Consider the following 13,876-nt stretch of genomic DNA (forward strand, 5'->3'; position numbering starts at 1 on the left):
TTGACCTTCTTCTTCTGTGGGGATGCACACGTATTGTCTGAACTCTTACGGGACTCCATAAGATTGTCTGCCGCGAGTAATGAGTGTAATGAGCAGGGGCACTACGAATGTAGTGTGTCGACATTAAGTTGGGAATGTGGGCCTCACGGCGAGTGTGCAAGGGATAAGTCCCTGCACTCGCACTATTTTCTGTGCCCTCGGTGGCTCATATGGATAGAGCGTCTGCCATGTAAGTAGGAGATCCCGGCTTCGAGTCCCGGTCGGGGCACACATTTTCAGCTGTCCCCATTGATGTATATCAACGCCTGTCGGTACCGTAGGGTCTTCCTTTAATTATCATTGCACTCGCGTTGGTCGTCTGCTGTTGTAGCCGATTAACGTCCAATTTTGCAGTACTGCCTTGAAAGATACGTTCGTCGAAAGTCCCAAATTGATTTCTGCGGTTATTGCACGCAGTGTTGTTTGTCTGGTAGCACTGACAATTCTGTGCAAACGCCGCTGCTGTCGGTCGTCAACTGAACGCCGCCGGCCACTGAGTTGTCTGTGCTGAGAAGTAATGCCTGAAATGTGGTATTCTCGGCACACTCTTGACACTGTGGATCTCGGAATACTGGATTCTCTAACGAGTTCAGAAACAGGAAGTCCCATGCGTCAAGTTCCAACTACCATTCCGCGTTCAAAATCTGTTGATTCTTGTCGTGCAGCCACAATAATGTGTGACACCTCTGCCAATGCAATGTCCTTTTGCACCTTGTGTACGTGATACTGCTGCCGTCTGAGTATATTGCTATCCCATGAATTTTGTCGCCTCAGTGCATGTTCGAAACTTCACATAACAAGGAATCTTGAACTATGTCCCTGTTGCAAAAGTGTTATTCAGAAGTCATCATACATATATTTATGAAGTAGCATATACTGTCGTCTACCTGATCAGAAGTATACAGACACTTATCAGTGTACATTGATATGGGATGTTCCAGTCCTTTGTAACAGCATCAACTCTGGTGTGAACACTTCCTATTACATTTCTGAATGTCTGTGGATGAGTGACGGCTCGTTCTTCCTCAAGAATGGAAATCAGAGAAGGTAGTGATGTTGAATGCTGGAGTCAGGTGCGAAGTCGCTATACGAGTATATCATCAAAAGAATGTTCCACTGGGTTCAGGTCGGGACTTTGGCCGGGCCACTCGATTTCAGTAGTGTTACTGTTCGCAGTCCATTGTATTACACACGGTGCTTTACGATATGATACTTTATCTCTCTGATGCAAACAATTATCGTCTCCGAACTGTTCCTTCAGTGGAAAATGCTGTAAAATTAGTTAACATCTTCCTGTATTTAAAGTTTTCTTAAGCACAGTAAGGAGGATACATTCCAATCACGCGAAAAACTACCTTATTGTGAAACCATCGCCTCCGTACTTCATTTCTAGGGCTCCACTTGATGGCAAGTAATGTTCTCTAGACATTCGCCAAAACCAACGCTTCCATCGGGTTGCCACAGGGAGCAGCGAGATAAATCCCTCCACATCACTCCTTTCCAGTCATCAACTGTCGCTCAGCACTAATCCCAGAAACCTCAGGCTAACGGGGAGTTATTAGACCATTGTACCCCATGTTTTTTACCTCTCTATGCACAGTAACTGTTCTACCTAGACTACTGGCAGCCCGCTCGAACATACGAGTGGATTCCTCCGACGATTTCATGCAATTTTTCCAACCACTGTCCGCAATCTCTCGTTGGTTCCTGCCCTGAGTACATGAGGTTGGCCCGGTTTTGTACATGTCACACTTATATCAGCAATAAACGACTTGGGCAGATTTAGTAGGGGTGAAATGTCCCAGATGGATTTGTTCCTCAGGTGACATCCAATGACTACTCCAGGTTTGAAATCACTGAGCTTTCCTGACGGTTCCATTCTGCTGTTACTGTATTGACAACAAAATACTTCCCACCTCTATTTATACTGTCCTCTCGTGACCTCTGGTGGTCAATTCTGCATTGCACAGATGTGTTAGGATATTTTTGATCACGTAATTATTATTATTATTATAACGATTGTTCCCCTTTAGGAGAGCGATTGAACTTGAATTCATAATTTCATCTTCGGATGTTTTTCTTCTTTGCTTCCCAAAACCCCCTCATCCTCTCAGAATGCTCCTTCTTCCGTTCCTGTGTCCATTTTTTAGCAGGCTGACGCGATGTTCTTTCCACAAACTTCACACTTGTGATTTTATGCCGGCACTCGGTGCGATCGTCGAGATTTTTTATGTTGATCTGCTATAGATCCCTCTGGACTTCTTTCAGCCATTCTGTGCCACATTTACTCCTTGTTATAATATTGAATAATTTCTTTGCTGTTCTGGAGTCTTCCATCCTGTAGATGTGTGTATAAAATTTGGCTCGGCGCTTTCTGATTTCATCTGTTACTATGTTGATCTTTCTATAGAGTTCGTTTTGTGGTCTCTTCATCCAAATGCTATTTTTGTTGATTGGACCGTAAATCTTCCTGAGAATTTTTCTTTCCTGCTTTTCTATTTCCTTAATTTTTGAATTACCATCAATCACTATTGTTTCAGCTGCATAGATTGCTTCTGGAAGAATCACTGTTGCATAGTGCCTTAATTTTGCGTCTGTCGAAATGCACTTCTTATTGTAATGCGTCCATGTTAGCTTGTAGGCCTTCTGGAGCTTGGTGATTCTTTGTTCATTGGCAATTCGGTTTAATCCTGAGTACTGTATAGTTTCACCGAGGTATTTAAAATGGCAGACTTGTGCAATTTTACCATATTTTGTTATTAAAGGGGATTTATTTTCTGGCTGCCTTTCCATATATTGGGTTTTTTCATAAGATATCTGTAGTCCGGTTTTTTGTGAAATTTCATGTAGTTTTTCCGCTGCGTGAATCGCTTCTGTTCTGTTATTGGTGATAATTGCAATATCGTCGGCGAAAGCAAGGCACTTGACTCTAATTCGGTTCTCTTTCTTGATACCAATTTGGATACCCTTTACGTGAGGTTCCCATTCCCTGATTATCTTTTCTAGAACAATATTGAAAAGGATTGGGGATAGTCCGTCCCCCTGTCGGACACCAGATTTGATTTCGAAGGGTTCTGATACTTCGCCCATGAATTTCACTTTGGCCGTTGTGTCTGTTCTGTGATTTTTCGTGTCTTGCGGTGGATCCCAAATTCCATGATTTTAAACAGGGTTCCACGGTCGAAATATATATATATATATATATATATATATATATATATATATATATATCTTAACTCTCGTAAATGCAAATGATGACAATTACACCGGGTTATCTGAAACAGTCTGAATAGCTTGTAAGAATGTTGCAAGTTAGGTTGTGCTGACAAATAATTATTAAAAAAAAACATTTTATACAGTCTTTTCGATTTAATTAGCACTGATGTTAACCAGCGAGGCCGGTGAGCGCGCCAATTCCAGCTGCCTGCCAGAGGCAGTATCTCCAAACCTGTTCTTAGATATTGCAGTGCCTGTGTTAATCCGACTTAAGATACAATGTTCCTTCGGATAAGCATGCTTATCCGAAGCAACAGGCAATGCGGCGATTACAGCCGTTACAAAATACATGAAATGTGCAGCTGATGGTTGTCCATATTCGCAACTGCAATTACATTTCATCTCTCCTTCAAATGGTTTCCGTACTTAAATGTATCACTTCCGAAAAAGGCCAATTTCAACTACTAATGAGGATTACAACAAGTGCTAACTATGGACCCACTGGTGTTTGTACACAGCGCTTGAATTTGCGCTATCAACGACCTGATTGGATAACGTCAGTGCTAATTAAATGGGAAACGGCACAACATACCGAATTCAATAATGACGTAGTGGAAAATGAGGATCAAATATACAAATACTTCTGCTTCAGCTGTCACAGAGGTCTTGATATGTTTTACCTAAGCCAGACCCACAGCATCTGATACGAAATGATGTGAAGCCTACTATTTCCTCCAGGAAAGATAATAAGAATTTAAATTACATTTAACAGCCACATGTACGAACTGGCATAATATTAGGTGAAATTACATTTTGTGTAGGGATTGTCACGATGAGTCACAGAGTAGCCTTCTAGTTATCGATAAAACAAGGCGGCTGAATGATATTCGATACGGGCGGAAGTTTCAGGATGTTTTTAAAAGATGACTATTTGTGTGTCTGTAGTGAAACTACAGAGCAATTACGTCATTATATTTTACGGTATGGACAATTTTGTGAAATCATCCACGAACAACCTGTCCGACAGGGGTAGGCAGAATATTCGTCTGTACATTTATATGAAAATGCAGCCACTAAATGACAGTATTAAACGTCGTACTACAAGACTTGAAGCGCTCAAGAGAAGTATCAAGGAATTATATATTTATTCTCAAACTATTATGAGGTTAATCAATGAGTTAACTGCAAGGGTTGATGTAATAGAAAAGAAGACAAGTGAGATAACGGCACAGCCTGGAAATTGAAAAGACACCTAATGGGATGGTATATAAGTTGTAAACTGTTCCAAAGTCTGCTTAGTAGGCATATAAACTGAAGCGTCATAGAAACTGCTATAGGCATGCGTATTCAAATACAGAGATATGTAAACAGGCAGAATACGGTGCTACGGTCGGCGACGTCTACGGAAGACAAGTTGTTAGATCGGTTAGACAGGTTATTAAGATTTAAGTGGTTTTGAACATTGAGTTATAATCGGCCCACGAGTGATAAGTCACAGTATCTCCGAGGTACCAATAAAATGGGGTTAGTCCCTTACGACCATTTCATGAGTGTATCGTGAATATTAGGAATCCAGTAAAACATAAAATCTCCTGATATCGTTGCGGCTGGAAAAAGATACTGCAAGAACGGGACCAACGAAAACTGCAAAAGTGCAGCCCTCCCTCATATTGCTGCAGATATCAGTGCTGGGCCATCAACAAGCGTCAGCGTGCGAACCTTTCAACTAGACAACATCGATATGGGCTTTCGGAACCGAAGGCCCACTCCTGTACCCTTTATGGCTACATGACACAAAGCCTTACACCTTGCCTGGGCCCGTCAATACGGACATGGGATTGTTGATGATTGGAAACATGTTGCCTGGTCGGGCGAGACTCGTTTCAAATTGTAGCGAGCGGATGGACGTGTACGGGTATGAAGATAACATCATGAATTCATGGGCCGTGTATCTCAGCAGGGGACTGTTCAAGCTGGTGGAAGCCCTGTAATGGTGGAGGGCGTGTACAGTTGGAGTGGCATGGGGCCCATGATACTTCTAGATACGACTCTGACAGGTGACAAGTACGTAAGCATCCTGTCTGATCACCTGCATCCATTAACGTCCATTGAACATTCCGACGGACTTCGGCAATTCCAGTAGGACAATGCGACACCCCACACGTCCAGAATTGCTACAGAGTGGCTCCAGGAACACTGTTCTGAGTTTAAGCACTTCCGCTGGGCACCAAACGCCCAAGACATGGACATTGTTGAACATATCTGGTATGTCTTGCAACGTGCTGAACAGAAGGGATCTCAACCCCCTCGTAGTCTTACGGATTTATAGAGTGCACTGCAGGATTCATGTTGTCAGTTCCCTCCAGCACTACTTGAGACATTATTCGAGTCCGTGCCACGTCGTGTTGCGGCACCTGCGTGCTCTCGAGGGCCCTACACGATATTAGGCAAGTGTACCAGCTTCTTTGGCAGTGTAACAACGTGTGGACAAAATATAAAGCCATCGATGCACTTAACACTATCTGAGAGAAACTGCAATTTCTGAAGTTAGGGCATTTAGAAAGAGACCAGTTTCTCAGAGACACCTTTAGTCCTCTCACTGAATGTCTCAAACAATCTCTAAGATTAAAAAAGAGGAGGGAGTAGATGCGTATTGGTGATTTCATTAAACATACAGTGATAGTCGGATAGGTAGAGCAAGGAAAAAGCATGTGTGCTGTATACTCAATCAATAAGTGTAACCAAGAGTATAATGCATGTCGGAGGCAGGGAATTCTAAACAACACCTGGTTTAGTGTATCTAATATTCTTAAAAACTACAAAACTAGATAGCTATTCACCGAAACAAATAAAAAGTTATGGTCATTAGGAGACGAACCTTCCAATGGTATCATAAAGATTCAGAATCAGAAAACTGACAATGGGTACCCCACAAGACTTATTAACAAAGACCCCAACGAAATACTTGAATGATTACAGATGCTCGCAGCATTGTCTGCAGATGGGAATACAGCACAGTCTAATGAAATCCTTTGTATAACTTCATAGCTTAGAGAAAAACATATCATCTAACAATTACGTAGACAGCTGTTCAAGAACTCCATAAATCAGCACACAAGTCACCATCACATAGACAGGTTATACTTCGAAGTTGGGATAAATTATCACAGGCAGATCTCGTAAGTATGAGGCAATATTCATGGGAGAATAAAGCCTGATGGAATGCATATGATGGAATTGTTACACGGATGATCATTGGACTCGTTTACAACTCTAAAGTAACTGATCGGTGTGCGACGCTTGCATGTTTGTTGTTCATCTCCAAGAGTGAGAAACAACTCATCTGTTGGATCAAAAGTATGACCATCCCTCTTTCCAGAGTTGAAGCTTAATGGTAAACGACATTTGTTCTAGATGCCTGAACTCGTTTACTATGAGTGAGATGTTCACAAACCATCTGGTGAACTGCTCTACCAAGGACCTATTACGTGTTGTTATGCCTACTGAGGAGAACAAAATCTTAACCCTTTCGCTGCTACACATGTACTCCTTGCTTTCTGTGCTGAAGCGGCTTTTGTTGTGACCGTACTTCTCGTCGAACTCTTGTGCCTGTGCTAAGAGACGGCGTTCCGGCCGGTGTGAAATACTTATTATCCAATTTTTCTAAAAGTATTAGGTGAAAAAAATTTGTTTTTTGCCCATCTTACAGTTTGACATCTTCAATCGATAAAGAAATGAAATTCGTTTCGTTATCAGTCATAATTACTGCCCAGCATCAAATCAAGTAAAACATTGAATGTTCGTTGAGGTAAAAACGCATTACGTAAACTCTGCGTGTGGTTTCTTTCACCCACTTGAAATGTAGGTAACATATCGAAACTTTTTTTATAACTGAGAACACAACGATATCTATTCCGTTCTCGAGTTATTGTGTTTCATAACCGAACAACGGTCACGCACGACGCGCCAATTCACTACCTTGCACATCGGGAATCGTGTGGTCATAATAATCGTCATATCCAATGAACGATCCAACATATCGAAACGAGGTTTGTTTAGCAATCTCCAGGTCCCTTGACTGACGTGTAGGTAGTTTCTCACCTCTAATCCAATCAAAACAGGGGTCACACCTGCTGACCAGTGTCAAAAATCTTTGTATGCCAGTCTTGAATGCTGGGCCCTAATTTGCCTGGACTGGAGGTGGGAATCTTCATAAACATTAGTCACGGGGACTGGAGATAGCGTAATATATCGCAGAAACTGGTAGCCCAATAAAATAACAATTTGGAAACGTGTTTCATTTGACATTTTGAACAGAGATCGGGTTAGTTTCAGCCTGACACCACTGAGAGATTCGTTCCGTTTTTGAAAGGAATCGCCAAGAAAGTTAAACTGAGTTTCCTAGAGTCAAAAAGATTCATCAGGCACCACCTTCTGAAACCATACGTCTCACTCAACCTGCTCTTCCCAATGTTGTTTCATCTCACAACAAAGAAGGGGGTTTTCCCGTTGGATATCTGGATTCATGGGAAAAACTCAGTAAAACCACACTGTCTGACATAACTGCATTCTCCAGCAAACTTTCAGGTATTCCCTTACCGGATGCGGAAAATGGGCATGTGATGAGTGTATGGCATGAGTTCGACATCCCTGATTTAAGCGAATATGAAAAACTTTGTGTGGACACAGATGTGACGCTTATTTGCAGATGTTTTCGAATGATTTCAAAATGTATGCCTGAACACATAAGATCTGGGTCCTGTCTACTACTACACAATGCCAGAGCTTTTGAGGGAAGTAATGTTTAAAAAGACATATATCAACTTTGAATTCGTAACCATTTTGTTCTTTTCTACGAGGAATTTGTCGCAGGCTTTATCAGTGTGTCACTAGGCACACCAAGGAAGCAATTGATGAATGGATGATTAGTTCAATGCATCTGGTGATTTACCAGGATGTAAACAACATCTACCTGTTGAAGGGTTTTAGTTGCTGTCTAGCAGATAAATCAACAGACTGGGTAAAAAATAAAAAAATAAAACGAAACATGTGCCAGCAGATTCTGAGATAGGGTACATTCTAGAGATAGATATAATGTGCCCTGTTAGTTTGCATGTTGAGTGCAGTGATTTACCGTAGTTTCCAGAGCACTGAGTTACAAAAGACAGTTCCTATCACAGACTGCTGACAACCCTGGATGTATACGTTATTGTGTAAAGTCAAGCACCGGGACGCCAGTCGTGAACGAGAGACAAGGGATGGCTGTGAAGAGGACGTCAGCCAATCGGACGCCGACCGACCCCAATCCAGGACGACAACGCGACAGCAGCGGCCCCTATGTGAAGAGGACATAAGTGCCACGCCAGAATGGTCGCGGCCCAGTTGAAAGTAGCTTCAAGACTAGCAACTTGGATAGAGACGTCAACTCTAATCACTTGCTTGTACTGTCTATGTAACATAGACTTGTGATTGTTTGTACTAAAGAAGATTCATTATTTCGTATGTCGACCTTTGCTTGCGACACATCTGTGTAATCGCCAAGTATTCTAATCTTTTCCTTTTGTTTGAATGTTTGTTTAGCGAACTGAGCACGCAGGGTTCCTAGACTCCAAATATTTGATGATAGGCTCGATTTAACAGTATAAACATGGTACATAATACATTATTGTATTGTCTCAAGTAGTGATTCGAACTAGACAGAGTCATCTATGCTGTTTCGTTCAAGCAGTGTCTGTGGTTGATGAAATATATTGAAAAGAGCACCATAATAACCCGTACACCTGAGAAAGCTTTTCACAAACTTATGAATGTCGTTGATTTAAACTAAATTATGCAGAATGTCAGAGAACGTCATGAAATTCATTTCACTGGCGACTGGAATGGGTGCTATGATGCAGCAGATACATCACCAGGCCCAGTATGAAATGGGGCACAATCATCAACAAATCTTCCATTGCTCTGGAGATGGCTAAGGTTTCGACAGAGTTTATAAAACCTGTTCATGCAGCTTTGTCTATTACATCAAGCCCAACATCATATGTAAAAGTTACACTATGAGCTCGCAAAAAATCATTTTTCAGTGATACTTGATATGGATACCAAGTTACATCTATACGCTGAATTGTTATTATGAATATGAATTAATAAGGTTTTACTCCGATGCATTCGACATGTGTTAATACGAAAGATGAGGCGAACAGGTCGCCAATTGTGGTCTTTGAAGGTCTCCACTCAAAAATTTATGCACAGTGCACAGACACAGTTGCCACCATTAGACGAGATGAGGGTGTGTGGTATATGGCGTGAATGGCTCTCAGTGGCTTTCAAGGTTGAAGCATGGCGGTCTTCATGGCACTTTGTCTCCTGCTCTGCATATGGTGCCACAGTTCATTATTCAGTAGTAAAAACATGAGGTGCACATTGTATCGCAAATCAAAATTGGCCCTTCGCGAAATAACGATATTCAAGTCATTTGTGCTTACAGGATCAAAACTGTGCTGCACAAATTTTATTCACATGGAAATTAAAGTGTGTGTATGTATGTGTGTTTTGAAGACATGATGAAAAATGCATGTACGTATATGGATACATATATCCGTGAGTGCATATATGCTAATGAGTGTGTGTGTGTGTGTGTGTGTGTGTGTGTGTGTGTGTGTGTGGGAGGGAGGTGTAGCTGACTGTTTTTTGCTTAATTTGTGTGTGAGTTGTATTCTTTGCTGCATACCATGTATGCAACTACATACTATGTGTGTGAGCTACACTGCTTTTTGCACACCATCTGTGTAGTATCTGTGCCGGCCGGTGTGGCCGTGCAATTCTAGGCGCTTCAGTCTGGAACCGCGTGACCGCTACGGTCGCAGGTTCGAATCCTGCCTCGGGCTTGGATGTGTGTGATGTCCTTAGGTTAGTTAGGTTTAAGTAGTTCTAAGTTCTAGGGGACTGATGACTACAGATGTTAAGTCCCATAGTGCTCAGAGCCATTTGAACCATTTTTTGTAGTATCTGTACAATGAGTTAAGTTTCACTGCTGTTGGCCATATCGAAAGTGATCGCATTTTAGTTTAGTGTTGTGTCTCACAGGGCAGCTATAAATAAATATTCCTGTCAATTGCAGTTAAAATGTATAACTCCAACAATAGTCACTGAAGCATTAAAGAAACAGGTATAGGCATGCATATTCAAATACAGAGATATGCTAACAGGCTCAATATGGCCCTCCAGTCGGCAAGGCCTATGTATGACAAGAAGTGTCTGGCGCAGTTGTTAGATCGGCTACTGGTGCTGCAATAATAGGTTATCAAGATTTAAGTAAGCTTGAACATGGTGTTATAGTCGACCTACAAGCAATAGGTTACAGTATCTCCGAGGTAGCAATGGAGTGGGGATTTTCCCATATGACTATTTCACAATCGTAATGTGAATATCAGGAATCCAGTAAAACATCAGATCTCTGACACAGTGTGGCTGGAAAAAGATCCTGCAAGAACGGGACCAACGAAAACTGAACAGAATAGTTCTACAAGACAGAAGTGAAACCCTCCCTCATATTGCTGCAGATTTCAGTGCTGGACCATCAGCAAGTGTCAGCGTACAGAACTTTCAATGAGACATCATCGATATGGACTTTTGGAGCTGAAGGCCCACTCATGTACCCTTGATGACTGTGTAGCACAAAGCTTTATACCTTGCCTGAGCCTGTCAACACTGAAATTGGACTGTTGATAACTGGAAACATGTTGCTGGTCAGACGAGTCTTGTTTCAAATTGTATTGAGTGGATGGACGTGTATGGGTATGGAGATAACCTCATAGATCCATGGACCCTGCATGTCCGCAGGGGACAGTTTAAGCTGGTGGAGGCTCTGTAATGGTGAGGGGCTTGTGCAGTTGGAGTAATATGGGAGCTCTGAAACATCTAAATATGACTATTGTGGGTGACATGTAAGTAAGCATCCTGTCTGATCACCTACATTCATTCTTGTCCATTGTGCATTCTGACGGACTTGGGCAGTTCCATCAGGACAATGCGATACTCCACGTCCAGAATTGGTACAGAGTGGCTCCAGGAGCACTCTTCTGAGTTTAAACACTTCCGCTGCCCACCAAACTCCCCAGATATGAACATTATTGAGCATATCTGGGATGCCTTGCAATGTGCTATTCAGAAGAGATCTTCACCTCCTAGTACTGTTCCGGATTTATGGACAGCCCTGAAGGATTCATGGTCTCAGCTCCCTCCAGGACTGCTTCAGCCATTAGTCGAGGCCCAGCCATGTCGTGTTGGAGGATACTCATGGTGGCCATAGATAATATTAGGCAGCTATACCACTTTCTTTGGCTCTTCGGTGTATATAACTTAGCAGTTTCTCTCTGTCTGCCTGTCTGTCTCTCTCTCTCTCTCTTTTATCTGAATTCTTTTATGATGAACATTTAAATCTAATTTTAAACTCTAGTTCCTTGATTTCTTTCATTCTACCCCACCATTTATAACATTTAAATCTGTTTACAACATGTAGCTACATCTGCTTTGCATGGGTCTTTTTCTACAAAAATGGATGAATCTTTACTTCAGTTTTTACAGTAGGTAGATGGCCACATTTGCATAAGGTGTCCAACTATCTTACTTTTATCGAAGACATCAGAGGGTAATTGTTTACTTTAGAACAGCCAGAATGGAACTGCACACTTAGAAAAAGTAGCCTGACTTCCATAAATAGCCTACAACTGGGCACTTTCTAGCAAGTCATATTCCATTGTACTAGCGTCTTGGATTCTGTCATCATAGACCTGTGCCAGTATTATAGATCAGCAATCTTAGATTCTGATGTCATAGTAAGACTGTGCCAGTATCCAAGATCAGGCATCTTCAATTTTATACTTAGCGTAAGTGAGCAACTTCCACCAGAAAGTCAATGTGCCATGTTGTGTATTTAACTTTCCCCACCAATTTATATTTACCACTAAATCCACAGTGACATTAAAGGAGTGGGGAAAACCCTGCCTATTTTTGAACTTCCCATCGTTTTCGAATTTCCCACAGATTTATACATAGGGCAATTAGCCTTTGTCCGATGGGAACCCAGGGTGGGGAGAGGCTTCGAGAATCCTCTGACTCATAGGTGATGTCATTAGTGGCCTACTTTGAGCGAGCACTCTCACTGTGCACCTAATTGTCTCCATGCTGCGGAGCAAGTTTGTAGCAGCCATTCACCTGCGTGGCAGTGTGTATGGAGCCCCATATCCAACAACATATACTAGCCTGCGTGCTCCATATTATTTGTGCCTGTACTGGCATTGACCTCAGTCGTCAGATCTGCCACAGATCGCAGTCTCTCCTGCTTTATAGAGCAGACGTACCTCTGACGTCTCTGTGATGAGGGGTGGGCGTCGCCCTCTCGTTTTTTCACTGTCCTCCAACCACCTTGAGCAGACGCTCACGGCTGTAGCACGTGAAGGGCCGACCAGCTTCGCCGTTCCGTGGTGCTTGTTCCCAACCACCGGACCATAACAATCTGCCCTTTGTCGAAATTACTTGTGGCATAGGATTTCCACATCTGCGGACTGTAACATCGCGTGATTGATTCTCCATTTGTCTTTCCAACACATTCAAGTTCGCGGTGGGCAAATATCATAGTGTTTTGGCTATCAGTGTATACCAGAAACATGATTCTTGATTCTGGTCTTATACAAGTGGGCATGAAATAAAGTCGCAAATTTTCAGAAAACCATTGTTAGCATAGTAGAAAGTGGGCATAACACAACACACGTGAGTGCTCTTTTGGGCAACGTAATACATAAACATTGCGAGAGGATGCGAGAAATTCGGTTGTACAGTTTTAAGAGTCGTTATTCCTAGTAAATCAGGTTTCAGTTGTTCAGGGTGATCATAAAACCTTTCCCTGACCACAAAGATTTATTTTTAACGAACTATGCTAAGCACAACTGTACAACTATGCGATTTGTTGCAAATGCTACTTTAACTGATGTAGCTTTATATATATACATTTTGGTATGTCAGGGCGGCTATTTGCAATGTGTAGATTAATTCATGAAGTTATAATGAATGTATTTCTACATACGGTCTCACATCGCCCTATTTCTTCCCTTTCTTTCTTGTTACAGGTAATAAAATTTAGAGGTGTTGCTCTCACAGTGGTGTCTATACAAAATGCAACGTGTCTTGTGGTTTCATGAAACACAGTCGCCTGTTACTGTTCAGTAACAGTTCAGAAGTGCTGACGGTCTAGATCCACCAGATGCGAAGAGCTTCAACAGATGGCATGAAATGTTTAAAGATGTTGGCAGTGTTGCTAACGAAGCAAGAAGCGGCAGACCTGGAGTAAGTGGCGTCTCTGTTGACGGCGGACTTACAACATTTCAACGCAATTTCAAGAAATCGATGGGTCGTGTTACCAAATAACCAGGCATACCTCAGGTCACTGTTGTGAACATTGTACTCATGCATGGAAAGTGGAATTTCTGTAACCACTGTAGCCAGTCATGCACAGACGTGTGAGTTTGCTGATGCAAACAATGACTATGTTAATAAAGTCTGCTTTTCCACTGAAGCGATTTTCCACATCCCCTGGAAAGTAAAGAGGGGTAATATCTGCATCCGG

The sequence above is a fragment of the Schistocerca americana genome, chromosome 7 (genome assembly GCF_021461395.2).
Source record: "Schistocerca americana isolate TAMUIC-IGC-003095 chromosome 7, iqSchAmer2.1, whole genome shotgun sequence".
In the NCBI taxonomy this organism is placed as follows: Eukaryota; Metazoa; Arthropoda; class Insecta; order Orthoptera; family Acrididae; genus Schistocerca; species Schistocerca americana.